This window comes from Triticum dicoccoides, chromosome 4B (genome assembly GCF_002162155.2).
Source record: "Triticum dicoccoides isolate Atlit2015 ecotype Zavitan chromosome 4B, WEW_v2.0, whole genome shotgun sequence".
NCBI lineage: Eukaryota > Viridiplantae > Streptophyta > Magnoliopsida > Poales > Poaceae > Triticum > Triticum dicoccoides.
In genome coordinates this window covers 92,556,944-92,576,342 of record NC_041387.1, presented here as the reverse complement: position 1 = coordinate 92,576,342, position 19,399 = coordinate 92,556,944, and positions in this window count along the sequence as shown.

Below are 19,399 nucleotides of genomic sequence, written 5' to 3'. Positions count from 1 at the left end.
AAAAAGTTCAAACATGCATAGTGCTAAACGACTCTCAGGCTTGGTCTTCATGTGGTGGCGTAGAGATGACTCCAAGGACGAAAGCGTCTGTTGATGTAGTTGGAGCCGGTGGAGTGGCTGTTGGAGCTGGTGGCACTGAGGCTGTGGCAGCTGGTGCAGATGTTGTAGCTCTAGTATCTGTGACTGGCACTGCAGCAGATCTCTGTCCTCTGGGCACTCTAGAAAAAGCATCTGTAGTAGACTTGCCCTTCTTTTCCTCCACTTCCTCCTGAAGTTGCTTAACTACTGGCTGGATCTCAGTGACCTTGACATCAAGATCATAGAATTTTTGCTCAATGATCCTCTCCAAGCTCTCCTGGTTTTGAGTCAGGATGGCCAAGCCCTTCTCAATCCTCAAGGTGGAGGCAATCAGATATCCAAGCTGGTCTTGCTTGCTCTTCAAGAATACCTGAGACGCTTCTTCAGCAGTTGGCATCTTTGCAGCTTTCTCTGCCCTTGCCTTCTCTCTCTTCTCATGTGCTTGCACAGATGATGGATCTTCTTCATTCATAACAACTGTGTTGTCCTCAAAGTCTGTCTTGAGGGGTAAGTGCTCCTTGTCTAACAAATATGTGCATGTTCCCATCTTAGAGTTGATGAGCTCCTGAATATGTGGGGCATACCTACAAGATCTCTTCTGATCAGCTGCAGTCCTCTTGATTGTGTCCACAATCAGACTCATCACCTTGAACTTTTGAGGAACATCAAATATATGTAGCAAGTTTATGGAGTGTCCTCTGATCATCTTGTGGTCACCTGACTTGGATAGCAAAGTGTGCCTTAGGATCCAGTTTATGGTAGGCAAACCAGACAATAAGTAGTGGACAGATCCAAACTTATGAGTCTCCAAAGCATCATCTGGGATCTCTCTGTACATGCTGGCCATTGAGTTGTGATCCTTGTTCTTCTTGGCATAGACATCCAAGTCATCCTCATTTTCTTCTGGAGCATTGATCAACTGAGCCCATTCTTCCACAGAGGATTGGTACCTTGTACCTTCTGACATCCAGACAATTTTGCCATCTGGATAGAAACGAGCAATTGAATAGAATTGCATGATCAGCTCATCATTCCACTTGGTAAGCTTCTGGGCAACAAATGTATCAACTCCACATGCCTTGAAGCTGTCATATACACCTGGGAAGTGCTCTTCATTCTTCTTGATGTACTCCCAACCCACCCATCTCATGTCACACACTATGGGCTTCTTGTCAAGCAGGATTGTCTCATAAAAGTCTTCCTGTTCCTTAGTATGAAACATGTAGTCAACATCAGTTCTTCTCCTGACAGCATATGGATCAGATTGTCTCCACAATCTTAGTCCCGCATCCTTCCTGATCCTCATGTCCTCTACAACAGGATGTGCATCATTATGCTCATGGATCTTTTGCTTTAGTTTTCTTAGCACTTGGGCTTCATCATCTTCTTCATCAGCAGTCTTAGGCACTGGGGCCTTTTTCTTTTCTACAGCTGGAATGTTTCTAGTGCTTCTCTTTGGAGCAGACTTCTGAGCTAGAGCTTTGGGAGCAGACTTGGGCTTAGATGGAGCAGCCCCTGACTTTATAGCATCTCCCATCAGCTTCTGAGCTTTGGGTGCTGGAGCAACATCCTCTTCCTCTTCAACATCATCTCTCATCATTGAGGGATTCCCAATAACTCTGGCAATGGTCTTCTTGACCCTCTCTTTCCTCTTCTTGCCTCACCTCCTTCTTTGGGTTCAAGAGTGAACTCCATTGTAGACTTAGAAGCATCAGCAGTTGAGGCTCTGGCTTTTGACATTGGCACTCTTCTTGCCGGAGCCTTTGTTTTCATTCCAAGCTTTGTTGCAGCAGTTGTGCCATACTCCTTTTTCAGCACCTTTTTCTTTGAGGTGGCCTCATCCTCAACAGCAACATAGTCTTCATCCTCAGATTCAGATGTTCTCTTCTTCCTGTCCTGGTGGCTGCCTTTGGCAAGTTGCTGGGTGTACTCCTGCTTCCCTCATCAGAGCTGATGGAGGGACTTGTGCCCTCACTAATCTGAACCTGTTCCTCTGACTTGTTCTGACTATCACTTTGATCAGACATCTTCAAGCAAACTGACTGACAGCAGACCCTATGAACAGATGTAGATGAGGTAGAGTAGATGAGCATCACAAAGTGCAGAGTTTTTGCAAAACAAATGACTTAAAAACTTAGTTTTAGTTCTCCACAAAAAGCATTTTGGAGCTACCGATTTGTAAACTCGGTGATACCGAAGCAGCTTTTGGAACCTAAACTAGTGAACTCGGTCAGACCGAGTCACAGTTTGGTGGCACCGAGACTGCTAGGGTTTCACAGAGAATCAAACTCGGTCACACCGATTTGCAATTTTTGGTCAGACCGAAAATGCATGTGCTATGGCCTAAGCCAAATCGGTGAGACCGATTTCTATAACTCGGCCGGTCCGAGATGAGATCGGCGGAGACCTAACCCTAAATGTCCAAATATAATCTCATCTACGAGATGATTTCAGTGGATAGAGTGATTTCATACGAGGCATGAATCATGGCAAAGCAATGTGCTAACAGTCGGAGTGAATGGATAGCACAAGTTCATACCCTAGTTCGGCGGTGAACTTGCTACGGCGGCAATGGCGGGGAAGATTGCCGTTGACGGCGGCGGAGACCAGCGGTGGGAGGTCGCTGGCGGCGAGAAGACGATCCGGAGACCCGAAGACGCAGAGCAGGTCATGCGCGGGCGAAAGGTTTTGGAAATTTTCCAAAATTTGACCCGTCGGTATATATAACCTGACCCTGTCGGTGTGACCGAGTGGAACAACTCGGTGGCACCGAGATGCAAAACTGCGAGTAGTTACTGCAACTCGGTGTGGCCGAAAGGTTCTAATCGGTTGCACCGAGATTGAAAACCTAGATCAACTTAGTGATCTCGGTATGACCGAAATGGATTTCTCGGTCAGACCGAAATGCACAAAGAGGTTTTGGAAGTTTAAGTCTATGACGAATCGGGGACTCCGAGTGCTCCTCACACAGAGTGGTTCGAATCTGACTTGATCAAACTTTGTGATGTAGCATGAATAGAGTTTGAGACGAGAAAAGCATAGATAGCTAGAGAAGGTTCTTAGGCATTCTTGTCCATCCATTTAGAAAAAGATAAAAAGCCAAATAGTCAAAGCAACAAATGGATGTCCTCGAATGAGTAAAATATGCAACCAACATGCTCACACAATAAAATGGCAAATGAAATATGTGGCAAAGCATGCACAACCAATCTAGCATCTATCAAACAATTGGCGATGACTAGGTAATCTATATATGAGTATATTGACTTAGTAGTCAAATGAGAACATTTGATCATAGGTCATACTCATCGTTTAAGCACAAGTGGGGTTACCACTTTTACATAAAGCATTGTTGTGTTCACACCATTAGAGTTTCTTTAGCTCAATTCTTAGAGTAAAGCTCCCACTAGATGTGAGATCCCCCCTAATAGGGATGAACTACCCATGGGTTTTGTCGATAATGACTTCATGTAGGTGTTGAAGATGTGGATGCTCAATGTTGATGTAGATCATTCGGAGCAATCCATTGGAGTGAGTTGCACTTTCAATACCTACACGGGTTAGTCCCACAAGGAACAAACAAGGAAATCCATAGACATAGAGTGATGCACACACAAGATGGTGTCCATGAAAGCATTAGGTTACCTTGTCCCTTGTCTTACCAACAAGAGGGTTTGTGACTCCTTGAACTAGTGCAGGATGTGGAAGTTGTTTGCACTTGTCCTCGCCAAAATGATAAGAGTGCCTTTTCTTCCTACCATTAACAACAGAGGCATATGGGGAATTCTTAGACATGGAGGACATTTGCATCTCTATGAGGCAATCTGAATTTCTGGGATCTTTAGACACATGGAGTTATATCTGGGGAAATGAAATATACTCATCCATCAAAGCATATAAAGTGTTAATAGGTCACAAGCAAACACCTCCTCATTTCAACTGGATCTGGCAAAGCTCATGTCAGCCAAAACACAAAGTTTTTTTCTGGCAACTACTTCATGACAGAGTTAACACAAGAAACCTGCTGAGAAGGAAGAATTTTGTTTTGGAAGCATACAATTGTGCAGTTAGTGACTGTCAACAGGAGGAAACTCTTCATCATCTTTTTTGGGGATGCCCATTTGTGCAACAATGCTGGGACTTTATTTGTCCAACAAGAACACCGAATCTATCAGTGCTGGAAGCATTCCAAGATCTAAAGGACAAGCTAAATTACCCATTCTACATGGAGATCATCATTCTTGATGCATGGGCCATCTGGATAACCAGAAACAACAAAATTTTCGAAAACATTGCTCCATCTTTTCAAGGATGGAAGTTCATTTTCCTAGAAGAGCTGAAGCTTTTAAGGTTCAGAATGAAGAAAAAGCATGAGAATCATTTCAATATTTGGCTTGAGGCCCTGCTGTAATTTTCTTTCTTTCTTAGCCTAGTTTCTTTCTTTCTTCTTTTAGTATCTAGTTTCTAGTGTTTTTAGTTTTCTTAGTTTGCTTTCTTTCTATAGGCTTACCTCAAGCCTGTATGAAAACTTGTTTATTTGCTTTATATTTATAAAAAATTGTAGTGGGGTTTTACCCTACTGTTTATAGTAAAAAAATATGATAAGAGTGAAGTATGTTGGTGGAGTCACCCTCAAGAACTCTCTAGTTCTTCTTCTTTGGGATCCACATCATCTTGATGGGAATCCTTGGAGTTGTAGTCGTACTTGATGAAGTAGAACTTGATGTAGTCTTGGGAACCCACTTGACCAGGCCTTAGGAGCTTCTTCAAATGCATCAATCTCCTCTTGAAGCTTGCCCTTGCATTTTTGCTTGTGGTCTTGTGGTGGAAGATCATCTTGAGCTTGTGTTCCTTTGAAAGAAGTAGGATATTACTTCTCTTGTTGAGGAACAAACTTCGTCTTGGGGTATTGATCTTCTTCCCACTCAACTCCATTAGCATTGAACTTTCGTTCAAAACCAACACCTTGATTCTTCCAGTGCCTTCCTTGCTTGCGTACAATCTCCTCGAATTGCTTACTTCTGGCAAGGCTCTTGTAAACACCTTTCTCTATAATTCCCTTCAATAAGCTATTTTCTTGCTCAAGTGTAACTTGGCTAAGAGAATCATTAGTTGAATCAAGAGAACTACTAGAAGCAAACATTGGATTTAGCATGATTATTGTTACTACTAGAAGAAGAATCTTTCTTGGTCTTGTTACTAGACTTGACTTGTGGCATGTAAGTAGATAAGAGTAAATGCTTGGCAATGTAAGAAGAACTTTTCTTGTGAAGATCATCATTGATTGCCCTTAAAAACTCATGCTCTTACTCAAGGTTGAGCTTTTCAAAGCGTAACTTCTCATGAGTCTTTAAAAGTTCTCGATGATCTTCCAAGATAGTTTCATGAGCTAACTTAAGAGTGTTTAGTTCTTTAGTTAGGCACTCAATCTTTGCCTTATCATTGTCATTCTTTTTATCTTGATTAGCATGATTAATTGACGTTTCATCATAGTATTAATCACTAGAGTTGTCAACAAGTAAATCATCATCACCTAACAAGTCATCTTCATCACTATTGAAATCAACATTCTCGGGGTGTGATACCTTTGGGCCTTTAGCCATGAAGCATCTTTCAATTCCTTCATTTGGTGAGTCAAATATGTCGTAGGAGTTGGTTGACACAAGTGCTAGATCGGCAACACCTTCATCTTGAGTATATTCAGAGTCGGAGCGATAGCTTCTCTTGGAGTGATTGTCAGAGTCAGAGCCGGATACCCATTCACCAACATGAGCTTGATGTCTTTGTTTTGTGTAGCTCTTTGATGATTTCTCCTTCCTTTCCGAATCCTTGCTTCTCCGGGATGCTCTTCGTTCATAATGATCATCTCTACTCATTCTTTCTCTTGATGGTGATTCTTCTCTTCTACTTCTTCTTTTTGGAGAATCTTCTCTTCTTTTGTAGGGAGCCGTACACTCATTGGAATAGTGTCCGGGGCTTCCACAATTGTAGCAATTACGCTCACGACTAGAAGATCTTTTGTCATTGTAGGACCTTGACTTGGAACTTCTTTCCTTGCTTCTACTCTTGTAGAACTTGTTGAAGTTATTCACTATTAGGCTCAATTCTTCATTGAAGGTTTGTTTCTCACTTGATGATGTGGGAGCTTCACATGAGGCTTTGTAAGCACCACTTGACTTGTTGTGGAGCTCTTCCTTATCCTTGAGCGACATCTCATGAGCAACAATTCTTCCAATGACTTCCGTTGGCTTGAGATCTTTGTAATTGGGCATCATTTGCATCAATGTGCACATGGTATCATATTTTCCATCCAAGGCTCTTAGGATCTTCTTAATGATGAATTTGTCGGTCATCTCTTCACTTCCTAAGCCAGCAATCTCATTTGTGATGAGAGCAAGCCTAGAGTACATCACAGCGACACCTTCACCATCCTTCATTTTGAACTTGTCAAGTTGACTTTGAAGCACATCCAATTTGGATTCCTTGACGGAGTCGGTACCTTCATGCATGTCAATTAAAGTATCCCAAATTTCCTTTGCATTCTCAAGACGGCTGATTTTGTTGAATTCTTCGGGGCACAATCCGTTGAAGAGAATATCACAAGCTTGAGCGTTGTATTGCAGTATCTTCAACTCTTCCGCGGTAGCTTCACGGTTCGGTTCTCTCCCATCAAAGAATTCATCTTGCGAGCCAATACACACAATAGCCCAAACGGCGGGGTTATGTCCAAGAATATGCATTTTCATCTTATGCTTCCAACTAGCAATATTTGTACCATCAAAGTAAGGACCTCTACGGTGGTAATTTCCCTCGCTAGACGCCATACTCTCCTAGGTTGTGAAACCAAGGCTATGACCACCAAAAGCTATGGAAATGAAAGAAAATGGAGACCAAAGCTCGGATACCACTTGTAGGATCGAAAGTATGTCTAGAGGGGGGTGGTTAGACTACTTGACCAAATAAAAATCTTGCCTTTTCCCAATTTTTAGTTCTTAGCAGATTTTAGCAACTTAGCATAAGTCAAGCAATCAACCTAGACATGCAATTCTAAGAGTATAGTAGCGGAATGTAAAACAATTGCATATGAAGGTAAAGGGGAGGAGTTTGAGAAAGCAAACGCAATAGGAGACACGGATGTTTTTGTCGTGGTTCCGATAGGTGGTGCTATCGTACATCCACGTTGATGGAGACTTCAACCCACGAAGGGTAACGGCTGCGTGAGTCCATGGAGGGCTCCACTCATGAAGGGTCCACGAAGAAGCAACCTTGTCTATCCCACCATGGCCGTCACCCACAAAGGACTTGCCTCACTAGGGTAGATCTTCACGAAGTAGGCGATCTCCTTGCCCTTACAAACTCCTTGGTTCAACTCCACAATCTTGACGGAGGCTCCCAAGTGACACCTAGCCAATCTAGGAGACACCACTCTCCAAGAAGTAACAAATGATGTGTTGATGATGAACTCCTTGCTCTTGTGCTTCAAATGATAGTCTCCCCAACACTCAACTCTCTCTCACAGGATTTGTATTTGGTGTAAAGAAGATTTGAGTGGAAAGCAACTTGGGGAAGGCTAGAGATCAAGATTTATGTGGTAGGAATGGTATATCTTGATCTCAACACAAGTGTAGGTGGTTCTCTCTCAAAAAATGTATGTTGGAAGTGTAGGCATGTTCTGATGGCTCTCTTCACGAATGAAGAGTGGGTGGAGGGGTATATATAGCCTCCACACAAAATCTAACCATTACACACAACTTACCAAACTCGGTAGGACCAAATCGTGAAACTCGGTCAGACCGATTTAGTTCATAATGTGACCGTTAGGCATTTCGGTGGGACCGACATGTCAACTTGGTGGGACCGATATCATTAGGGTTAGGGCATAACATAATCTTGGTGAGACAGATTACACAAACTCGGTGGGACAGATTTTGGTAATAAGCTAACCAGAGAGTTGGTCAGGCAAACTCGGTGGGACCGATTCGCTCATCTCGGTTGGACCGAAACATTACGAAAGGGAAACAGAGAGTTTGCATTGCAATCTCGGTGGGACCGATCGCTCATCTCGGTTGGACCGAAACGTTACGAAGGGAAACAGAGAGATTACAATCCCATCTCGGTGATACCGAGATCCCTATCGGTGAGACCGAAAAGACCAGGGTTTGTGGCAATGGCTATGACAAGTGAACTCGGTGGCGCCGGATAGAAAGTTTTGGTAGGGCCAAGTTTGAATTTTGGTTTGGGACATATGTGGATGTGAGAAAGTAGCTGAGGGTTTTTGGAGCATATCACTAAGCACTTTGAGCAAGAAACTCATTAAGCAACACCGCATCCCCTCTTGATAGTATTGGCTTTTCTTATGGACTCAACGTGATCTTGTATCACTAAAAGTAAAATGTAGATTCTTGTGCTTTGAGCTTGAGCTAATCCTTTTGTCCTTAGCATTTTGAGGGGTCCATGTTTCTCATCCATGCCATGCCAAACATTGAGCTTTCCTAAGATATTTATCTTGAAATAGCATTAGCTCAATGAGCTATATGTTGTTAGGAATTACCAAAACCACCCAGGGAGAGTTGCACTTTCAATCTCCCCATTTTTGGTAATTGATGACAACATATAGATCAAAGCTTCGACTAATGATAATAAGATTGAAAAACATCGTCACTTTGAGAAGTATGTGATAATCAAGAGCTCCCCCTAAATTTGTGCATTATTTAAAATTTGCTTTGGACTGCAAATGCACAATGTGTTAGGATCATGGGTTGCTCTTTCATGTCACATACATATTGGTGGAGCACTCAAAATGATAGAAGTTAAAAGCATGCACTCATCACCAAGCAAGTGAATGATCATCTAAGGATATAAGAGATAATATTATCCAACAAGCATTAAGGGTCGCATACGATCAAACACATGATCGAACAGGTAAACAAGTAGCTCACAAGCACACAAACAAGAAATTCAACCAAAACAAGAGAGATAAAAAGCAACACTCTCTCTTGAAGCCTATGATCTATACATTTTCTCCCCCTTTGGCAAAAACTTACCAAAAAGTTCAAACATGCATAGTGCTAAACGACTCTCAGGCTTGGTCTTCATGTGGTGGCGTAGAGATGACTCCAAGGACGAAAGCGTCTGTTGATGTAGTTGGAGCTGGTGGAGTGGCTGCTGGAGCTGGTGGCACTGAGGCTGTGGCAGCTGGTGCAGATGATGTAGCTCTAGTATCTGTCACTGGCACTTCAGCAGATCTTTGTCCTCTGGGCACTCTAGAAAAAGCATCTATAGTAGACTTGCCCTTCTTTTCCTCCACTTCCTCCTAAAGTTGCTCAACTACTGACTGGATCTTACTGGCCTTGACATCAAGATCATAGAATTTTTGCTCAATGATCCTCTCCAAGCTCTCCTGGTTTTGAGTCAGGGTGGCCAAGCCCTTCTCAATCCTCAAGGTGGAGGCAATCAGATATCCAAGCTGGTCTTGCTTGCTCTTCAAGAACACCTGAGATGCTTCTTCAGCAGTTGGCATCTTTGCAGCTTTATCTTCCCTTGCCTTCTCTCTCTTCTCATGTGCTTGCACAGAGGATGGATCTTCTTCATTCATAACAACTGTGTTGTCCTCAAAGTTTGGCTTGAGGGGTAAGTGCTCCTTGTCTAACAAATATGTGCATGTGCCCATCTTAGAGTTGATGAGCTCCTGAATATGTGGGATAGTTACACTTTCAGTTGATCAAAGCATATCGTTTTTACAGACTTGCGGTGAAATCTGTATTTACAATAAAGTGAGTGGGAGCACTATAGCCTTTCTGATGAGTATATGTGAATGACATATTGTTGATCCTAAATGATGTAGAATTTTCTGGAAAACATAAAGGAGAGTTTGAAAGGAGATTTTCGAAGAAAGACCTCGGTGAAGCTACTTACATATTAGGCATCAAGATCTATGGAGATAGATCATGACGCTTGATAAGATTTTTCAGTGAGTACATACCTTTACAAGATTTTGAAAGAGTTCAAAATGGACCACTCAAAGGAGTTCTTGCATGTATTACAAGGTGTAAAGTTGAGTAAGACTCAAAGCCAGACCATGACAGAAGATAAAAAGAGAATGAAAGTCATTCCCTATGCCTCAGTCATAGGTTGTACCAGACCAGTTGTGTGCCTTGCTATGAGTTTGGCAAGGGGGTACGATAGTGATCCAGGAGTGGATCAGTGTATAGCAGTCAAAGTTATCCTTAGTTACCTAAAAGGACTAAGGACATATTTATCGGCTATGGAGGTGATAGAGAGTTCGTCGTAAATACTTACGTTGATGTAAGCTTTACACCAATCCAGATGACTATGAGTCTCAATCTGGATACATATTGAAAGTGGAAGCAATTAGCTAGAGTAGCTCCATGCAGAGCATTGTAGACATAGAAAATTTGCAAAATACATACGGCTCTGAATTTAGCAGACCCATTGACTAAACTTCTCTCACAAGCAAAACATGATCACACCTTAGTACTATTTGGGTGTTAATCACATAGCGATGTGAACTAGATTATTGACTCTAGTAAACCCTTTGGTTGTTGGTCATATGGCGATGTGAACTACATTACTGACTCTAGTGCAAGTGGGAGAAGGAAATATGCCCTAGAGGAAATAATAAGGTTATTATTTATATTTCCTTATATCATGATAAATGTTTATTATTCATGCTAGAATTGTATTAACCGGAAACTTAGTACATGTGTGAATACATAGACAAAACAAAGTGTCCCTAGTATGCCTCTACTTGACTAGCTCGTTAATCAAAGATGGTTATGTTTCCTGACCATAGACATATGTTGTCAATTGATGAATGGGATCACATCATTAGAGAATGATGTGATGGACAAGACCCATCCGTTAGCTTAGCTTTATGATCATTACAGTTTCATTGCTACTGCTTTCTTCATGACTTATACATGTTCCTCAGACTATGAGATTATGCAACTCCCGAATACCAGAGGAACACCTTGTGTGCTATCAAACATCACAACATAACTGGGTGATTATAAATATGCTCTAGAGGTGTCTCCGAAGGTGTTTGTTGGGTTGGCATAGATCGAGATTAGGATTGGTCACTCCGTGTATCGGAGAGGTATCTCTAGGCCCTCTCGGTAATGCTCATCACTATAAGCCTTGCAAGCAATGTGACTAATGAGTTAGTTGCAGGATAAAGCATTAAGGAACGAGTAAAGAGACTTGCCGGTAATGAGATTGAACTAGGTATGATGATACCGACGATCGAATCTCGGGCAAGCAACATACCGATGACAAAGTGAGCAATGTATGTTGTTATGCGGTTTGACCAATAAAGATCTTCGTAGAATATCTAGGAGCCAATATGAGCATCCAGGTTCTGCTATTGGTTATTGATCGGAGATGTGTCTCAGTCATGTCTACATAGTTCTCTAACCCGTAGGGTCTGCACGCTTAACGTTCGATGATGATTTATATTATGAGTTATGTGTTTTGATGACTAAGTTTGTTCGGAGTCCCGGATGAGATTACAGACATGACGAGGAGTCTCGAAATGGTCGAGACATAAAGATTCATATATTGGAAGGCTATATTCGGACATCGGAATTGTTCCGGAGAAGTTCAGGTATTTTCTGGAGTTCTGGGAGGTTACCGGACCCCCCCGGGGAGTTGATGGGGCTTAATGGGCCTTAGTGGGAAGGAGAGGCAGTGGCCAAGAGGTGGACCCCCCAAGCCTAGTCATTACTGGACAAGGGGTTGGGGGCGCGCCCCCTTCTCCCTTCCTCCCCCCTTCTCCTTTAGGTGGAAATCTACTAGGACTTGGAGTCCTAGTAGGATTCCCCTTCTCCCGGTGTGCCTAACTTGGCCGGCCGGCCTCCCCCTCCCACCTTTATATATGGGGGCAGGGGGCACCCTAGAGGACACCAAGTTTTGCCTTAGCCGTGTGCAGTGCCCCCCTCCTCAGTTACACACCTCGATCATATCGCCGTAGTGCTTAGGCGAAGCCCTGCATCGGTAACATCATCATCACCATCACCATGCCATCGTGCTGACGGAACTCACCCTCCTCCTCAACTGGATCAAGAGCATGAAGGACATCATCGAGCTGAACGTGTGCTAAACGCGGAGGTGCTGTACATTCGGTACTTGGATCGGTTGGATCACGAAGACGTTCAACTACATCAACCGCGTTACTAAATGCTTCCGTTTTCAGTCTATGAGGGTACATGGACACACTCTCCTGTATTGTTGCTATGCATCTCCTAGATAGATCTTGCGTGATCGTAGGAATTTTTTGAAATTACCATGTTCCCCAACAGGAACAAGGCCATGACCAGGGAAGCGATGCTTTAATAAATGCTCCAATCCGCAATAACTTTCATCTGGAAGATAGAACTCAGAGACATCCTCCACAATCCCGACCCCGTCAACCTAAATTGGAAAATTCCCCAATCATCACAAACCCTAGAATGCATTGGGGGGAGGAAGAAGCGTTGTTGGAGTTTCACTGAACTCTCCGACCACCGCGAGAAGATGGAAGAGACCGAGCTTGCCATGCGCTGCCGCTCCTTGCTCTACTGCGCCATGGCTTGCCTCCCACTCCTTTTCCCTCGCCGGCTTTCTCGTTCTATTCTGTTACTTTGCGCTAGCACACTGAGGACGAAGGGGTATTAGGTATAACACCGACAGGGGCAAAAATGTCCAAAGTAACGTGTCATTTGCGGTCAAACGGCACTGACTGGACGGAGACGTGCAGGAAGGGCAAAAACGCAAGCAAAGCGACTTGAGTTGGGCAAGACCGCGTGTTTTCAGAAATTAGGGGCAGATTAGTCGACTGTGACACAACTAAGGGTATAAATTCAATTTTCGCTTGAAATTATTTCCTTTCTTGCTAAGAGATTGTGCTAAAACTTGGTTTCATCCTTACCTCACAATAGTATGATTCTTGGGATAAATGTAAGGATGCTTTTATTGCTAAGTATTTTCCTCCCGTTCAGATAATTTCTCTTAGAAATCAAATCATGAATTTTAAGCAACCTGAGCAAGAACATGTTGCACAATCTTGGGATATAATGAAACTAATGATTAAAAATTGTCCCGCTCATGGATTAAGCTTATGGATGATAATACAAAAAAATATGCGGGACTAAACTTTGTGTCGAGAAATCTTCCAGACTCTGCTGCAGGTGGTACCTTTATGGGAATTACATTAGGAGAGGCCACGAAGCTTCTTGATAATATGATGACAAATTATTCTCAATTGCACACGGAATGAGCTCCAACTGGTAAGAAGGTAAACTCTATCGTAGAAGTTTCTACTTTGAGTGGTAAAACGGAAGCTCTTATGAATATGCTTGCTAGTAAAAATTCTCATGTTGATCCTAATCATGTGCCACTATCTACTTTGATTGAGAAAAATAATTATGTTATTGATGTGAATTTTGTTGCTAGAAATAATTTCAACAACAGTGCTTATAGAGGGAATTTTAATCCTAGACCGTATCCCGGTAATCCCTCTAATAATTATGGTAATTCATATGGTAATTCATATAATAAGAAGAGGATACCTACTTAACTTGAGAACAAAATTAAAGAATTTATTAGTTCTCAAAATGTTTTTAATGCCATGGTAGAAGAAAAACTACATAAAGTTGATGATATGGCTAGGAACATGGATAGAATTGCTCATGATGTGGAAACTCTTCAAACTAAAAACAATTCCACATAAAATTGATGCTACTAAAACTCTAAAGATCCAAGTTACCATGGATGGGAGTAGAAAAAGAATTGAAAGTGTTAGAGCTAAGCATGAATTCCTAGAAAAAGTGCTCGCACCCGATTTTAATCAAAACCATGATGAAGATATTAAAATGATTGGTGTGACACCTATTGAATATTTGTTTATTAATAAAAAAACTTCATGAAAAAGGGACTTGAGATGAGTCAACTTTAGCTAGAAGGCGTCCCAATTGTTCGGTGGGGTGATGATCTTAATGATAAAAACAATAAAAGTGGGTTTGAAGAGGTCAAGACTTTAGATAGTGATGTGCCCACTACTTTGGATTACAAGGAATTTAGCTATGATAATTGCTCTTTGATTTAATTTATTTCCTTGTTGCAATCCATAATAAATTCATCTAATGCTTACGAACAAAACAAAGCTTTTACTAAACACATTGTAGAAGCGACGATTAAAGCTCATGAAGAAAAACTAGAATTAGAAGTATTTATCCCAAGAAAATTACATGATGAGTGGGAACCTATTATTATAGTTAAAACTAAAAAATATGAATGTAATGTTTTGTGTGATCTAGGTGCTAGCGTCTCAACTATACCAAAATATTTATGTGACATTCTAGGTCTCACTCATATGAATGAATGTTCCTTTAACAAGCATTTAGCGGATTTAATTACTAAGAAACCATTGGGTAGAATGAATGATGTTCTCATACTTGCTAATAGAAATTATGTGCCCGTGGATTTTATTGTGCTTGATATTTAATGCAATCCGTCTTGTCCTATAATACTTGATAGGCCTTTCCTATGAACTATAGGTGTTATAATTGATATGAAAAAAGGAAACATAAGGTTCCAGTTGTCATTAGAGAAAGGGTGGAACACTTCCCAAGGAAGAGAATTAAACCACCATATGAATCTATTGTGAGGGCCACCTATGGAATTATTTTGAATGATGATAATACCTGAAACCATGCATTATGCCTAGCTAGGGGCATACAACAATAGCGCTTGTTGGGAGGCAACCCAACATTTATCTTAATTTTTTTGTTTTCGTGTGATGAAATGATTATTTGTACTGTAATGGTTCTGTTTTATCTTTTAATTAGTGCTTGTGCCAAGTAAAGCCTTTGGGATAATTTGGTCGATAGTTGATTTGATTCTGTGCAAAACCAGAAATTTTTGCATCCACTACAGAATTTTTCATAATTTACAGGAATGTGATCTTGGTCTAAAATTTCTACACATGATTATATACAAATTGTCCATGTTGTACTAATATTTCAGAATTTTTCGAGAGTTACATAGGTATGGTTTTGTTCAGATCATTACAAATTGTTCTGTTTTAGATGTATTCTATTTTTTATTGCATAGTGTGCCTATTTTAATGATGCTATGGGTTATATCGGGGTGTATAAGTCATTGAGAAGTTAGAATACATTAGGTATTATGCAAGGATAAATTATGAATGAGTTTACAACAATACCAAAAGTTTATGATTTGTTGATTTGTCTATTATACTAACGGATCTCACGAAGTTTCTATTGAGTTTTGTGTGCTGAAGTTTTCAAGTTGGGTGAGATCATGATGGATGAAGGAATAAGGAGAGGAGAGACCCTAAGATTGGGGATGCCCAAGGCACCCCAAGCTAATATTCAAGGAAGACCCAAGCATCTAATCTTGGGGATGCCTCGGATGGCATCCCCTCTTTTGTCTACAATTCATTTGTATGTTACTTGGAGCTATATTTCTATTCATCACATGATATGAGTTTTGCTTGGAGTGTCTTGTACCATAGTTTTTGCTTTGTTTGCTTCTAGTTTGCCACAATTATTATTTGCTAGACACACCTTTTGATAGAGACACACATTCATCATGATTTGTTAGAATACTCTATGTGCTTCACTTATATCTTTTGAGCTATGCAGTTGCTCTTGTGCTTCACTTATACTTTTAGAGCACGACGATGGTTATATTTTATAGAAATTATTGCACTCTCATGCTTCACTTAAATACTTTTGAGAGTCTTTTAAATAAGAAGTGGTAATATGCACGGGTTATAAGACTGGTCCAAAAATGATAGGTATACAAGAGGGATATAATAAAAACTTTCATGTAGATCACTAGATATGAAACATATGGTCTGATTATATTGATGTCGTAATATGAAAGGGTATTGGTTCATGATCATTGGTTAGTAGAAATATCGATATTAAAGCTTGTTCTTAACTTCTTATCTAAGTGTCGGTCATGGTATGGTGGGGAGGTTTGATCATTTTTACGTCTGATTGAAATCCTTGAGTGCTGTCTAAATCGGGGGCGCATGATGGTCAACTCCTACCAACCATCTCACTAGGGGCATGCGAGTAGTACTTTGCTTTGAGGGCCAATAAAGTTTCACAATAAGTATATGAGTTCTTTATGACTAATGTGAGTTCATGGACTATACACACTCCCACCACTACAAAAAATACACTTCCATGATGATACGTGTTTGTCACAGTAGGTCGCGTTTTTTGTCATGCATGTACATCCATGACGATTTTATGACAGAATCAAGATAGCCATACCTGTGCTGTCGTAGAAGTGTTCCATGACATTACCAAAATTATCATCACGGAAGTGTCCACTTCCATGATGATAAATTGTGCGTCACATAAGTGCTTTCGTCAAGGGTGACCGACACGTGGCATCCACCGTAATGGAACATCGTTAAGCTATTGGGTCGGGTTTTGGATCCGATAACCCATTAATAGCCCGGACCAATGGGAAATTTCCACGTGTAAAATTCCTATTGGCCGGATGAAACACATGTCAGCTCGTCAGTGGGTCAGATAGGCGCCTATGATATGTCGACATGTGCGAAGGCCCACCACTGGCCCATTTAGCTTACAAAGCCGCCCCGTTTGACTTGGTTAAAAGTTAACGAGCTGGCCCATGAAAAGCCTGTTAACGGTCTGTTCGCAAATAGCCCATTTTATGGCCCGGTAACTCACGGCCATTAGGCCCTAATGGAAATCGGCCTAACAACGTCACGTGGGCCATCGAATATAACACCAGCCCGTTTCACTTTCGGCCCATGTATGGCCCACGACGTCTTTCGGCCCATATGAGGCCTTTGTATCTTTAGGCCCTTTAGAGTCCCACGGTGACTCTAGCCCATAATGAACAGTAAATTTCTTTGTACCCGTTAACGGCTCGTGATTCACATGGGCCGTTTCCAGCCCATGTTAGCTTTCGGCCTATTGACGGCCCATACGTTCTTGGGCTCCTTTCCAGCCCTCGATTCCTTCTGGCCCATTACTGGCTTGTTTCCCTAATGGGCAAAATTTGGCCCGTGGCAAGAGTCGACCCGTTTCTGTCATGTTAACCCGTTCGGCCATTTCGAGCCCATCCTATATTCCGGCCCATTAATGCCCCATTATGCATGTGACAGAATTAAGCCTTTGCTATCCTTCGGCCTGTTAACGGCCCGTTACCATGCTAGGCCGATACCAATTACACCCATTTATGGCCCATGTAAACCCATTTATCTGACGGCCCGAGGCCCACCAATTCTACAACCCTGTTGGAGGCCCATTTATCGACGACCCGTAGGAGACCCATGGATCCTATGGCCCGTAGCAGGGTCAAGGTTACCATGGTCCGTGTATGGCCATGGTTGTTGCGGGCACTACAAAACCAGGGAAAAAGAAGACTAGGAAATAAATAAGGCCAAAACTAACTAGGCTATTAAGGCGATTCCACAGATTACATCCACTCGGCATCAAAGATTGCCACCAGTGCAAATATAGGGAACACCCTACACTATACAAAAATGGCTTTGTTGTTTTCTTCAGCCGGTGGCTGCACGTTAAGAACAAATTTTATATCACACCAAAACAAATTACAACTATAAAACATAAAGGAAGGTTTGCATAAAAGTTAACAGTCTAGCAGATAAATGCACCACTAGAAGTTTAGAAGCTCAGTTCATTTGACCTGACTGTTACGTTTTCATGCTGTATTGTCCGATGGAGCACCATAACCTTTGCCTTCATTTCTCCTAGGCTCCTGAACAACATAGCAAATGTCTGATAGTCTGGTTTCAAAACCATGCATATCTTGACGACATCGAACAATGTCTGTCCTTGTTTCACAAAGGGTCTCTGTTAGGGAATGGACTTATGTCTGGAGCGCAGATACAACATTATTTTGAGCTTGCATATCTTGATCATGAGGCAGTTTGGACGATATTGCCTTAACAACCAACCCAGTATTATGCAGGAACGTGCTTTTGGCACTGTTAGTGGACAGGTACTGACCCACTATAGCAAGAGCTGACATTGCGGTTATAGTTGCCTCGCCACCTTCAGAAGGTGGCGGTTCCACCATTTTTTCCATATCTCCCTGAAAAGTTGAGTTTTTACATTAGTAGTACCAGAACAGAAGATATTAAGGAGGCAGCAAAACCAAACAAAATAGCTTTGGTCTATATACATAACTTATTCTAGTGAACCCATGTAGAATATTAGTTGTATTTTATTGCAAAGTACATAATAAAACCAGGTTCCAAACATATGACCATGTACCATCGCTAATGTACTGTATATTTCTTCACATTGTATTGTGGGCTAAGGATAAAGAGACGAAGTTTATAATACGGTAAGCATAGTATGACATCATTCATATCACAAAACAACTGAGAACAGACAAACAAGCAATTGTAATGTTGTGTGGGCAAGTCCAGCATGGAACTAGATTACATGTTAAGATCAAAGGAACATCACTCCTCTCTTTTAAACCTTGTAAGGTGTAATGATACTCTAAGACAATTGTGTATAAAATTGAAAAGAGTAATAGACATTGGCTGCAAACCATGCAGTTCAAGGCACAAGTCTGAGTAAGTAGTAGTTAAAAGGCATGAGGATTAAGGACTTACAACAGCGGCTTTGACTGGTGTGGTCATGCCCTTCTTCTTGCTGGTGTGATAGTCCTTCAAGATTTCCACATCATTTGGTTCAGGTACTTTTTGGTCCTTGCGGGCTTTCCTCTGCATTTGGAACAAGTCAATATAGATCTGATAATATGGTACAGCGAAAAGAGTGAAATAGTAGCTAATTACAAGAGCCTCGCAGTGTGCAATATAGCTACGAGATCCTGTTGTCTGTTGGAATTTCAATTTCGTACGGTTGGCCTTGTTCTTTGAACAGTTCACCTACAAGAAGATAGATTTGTGTGGCACATGCGTAAATAGGACTTCAACATGTGATCTGATCACATTTATATAATGTACCTGATACTTCGGATCAGACCAGTGTTTAATGAGGCCCCTCTAGTCTTCATCCGATATATTTTGCATTGGAGATGTTTGGGAAAGTTCACTGTTAGCTTTGCCTTCAAAGTGAGTTTTCCTCAAGTTATACCGATATTGTCTTAGAGCAGACTTGAAAACATGGGTGCAAGCTTGTCTGGTTGCATCATCTTGGCTATCCAACTTGAACCTCATCTATTGAAAATTATGGGAGTCTCATTATCAGCAACCTAGAAAGTATGGGACAGAGCAAGACGATATTACTAGTTTCCATACATAACCATACTTACAGAT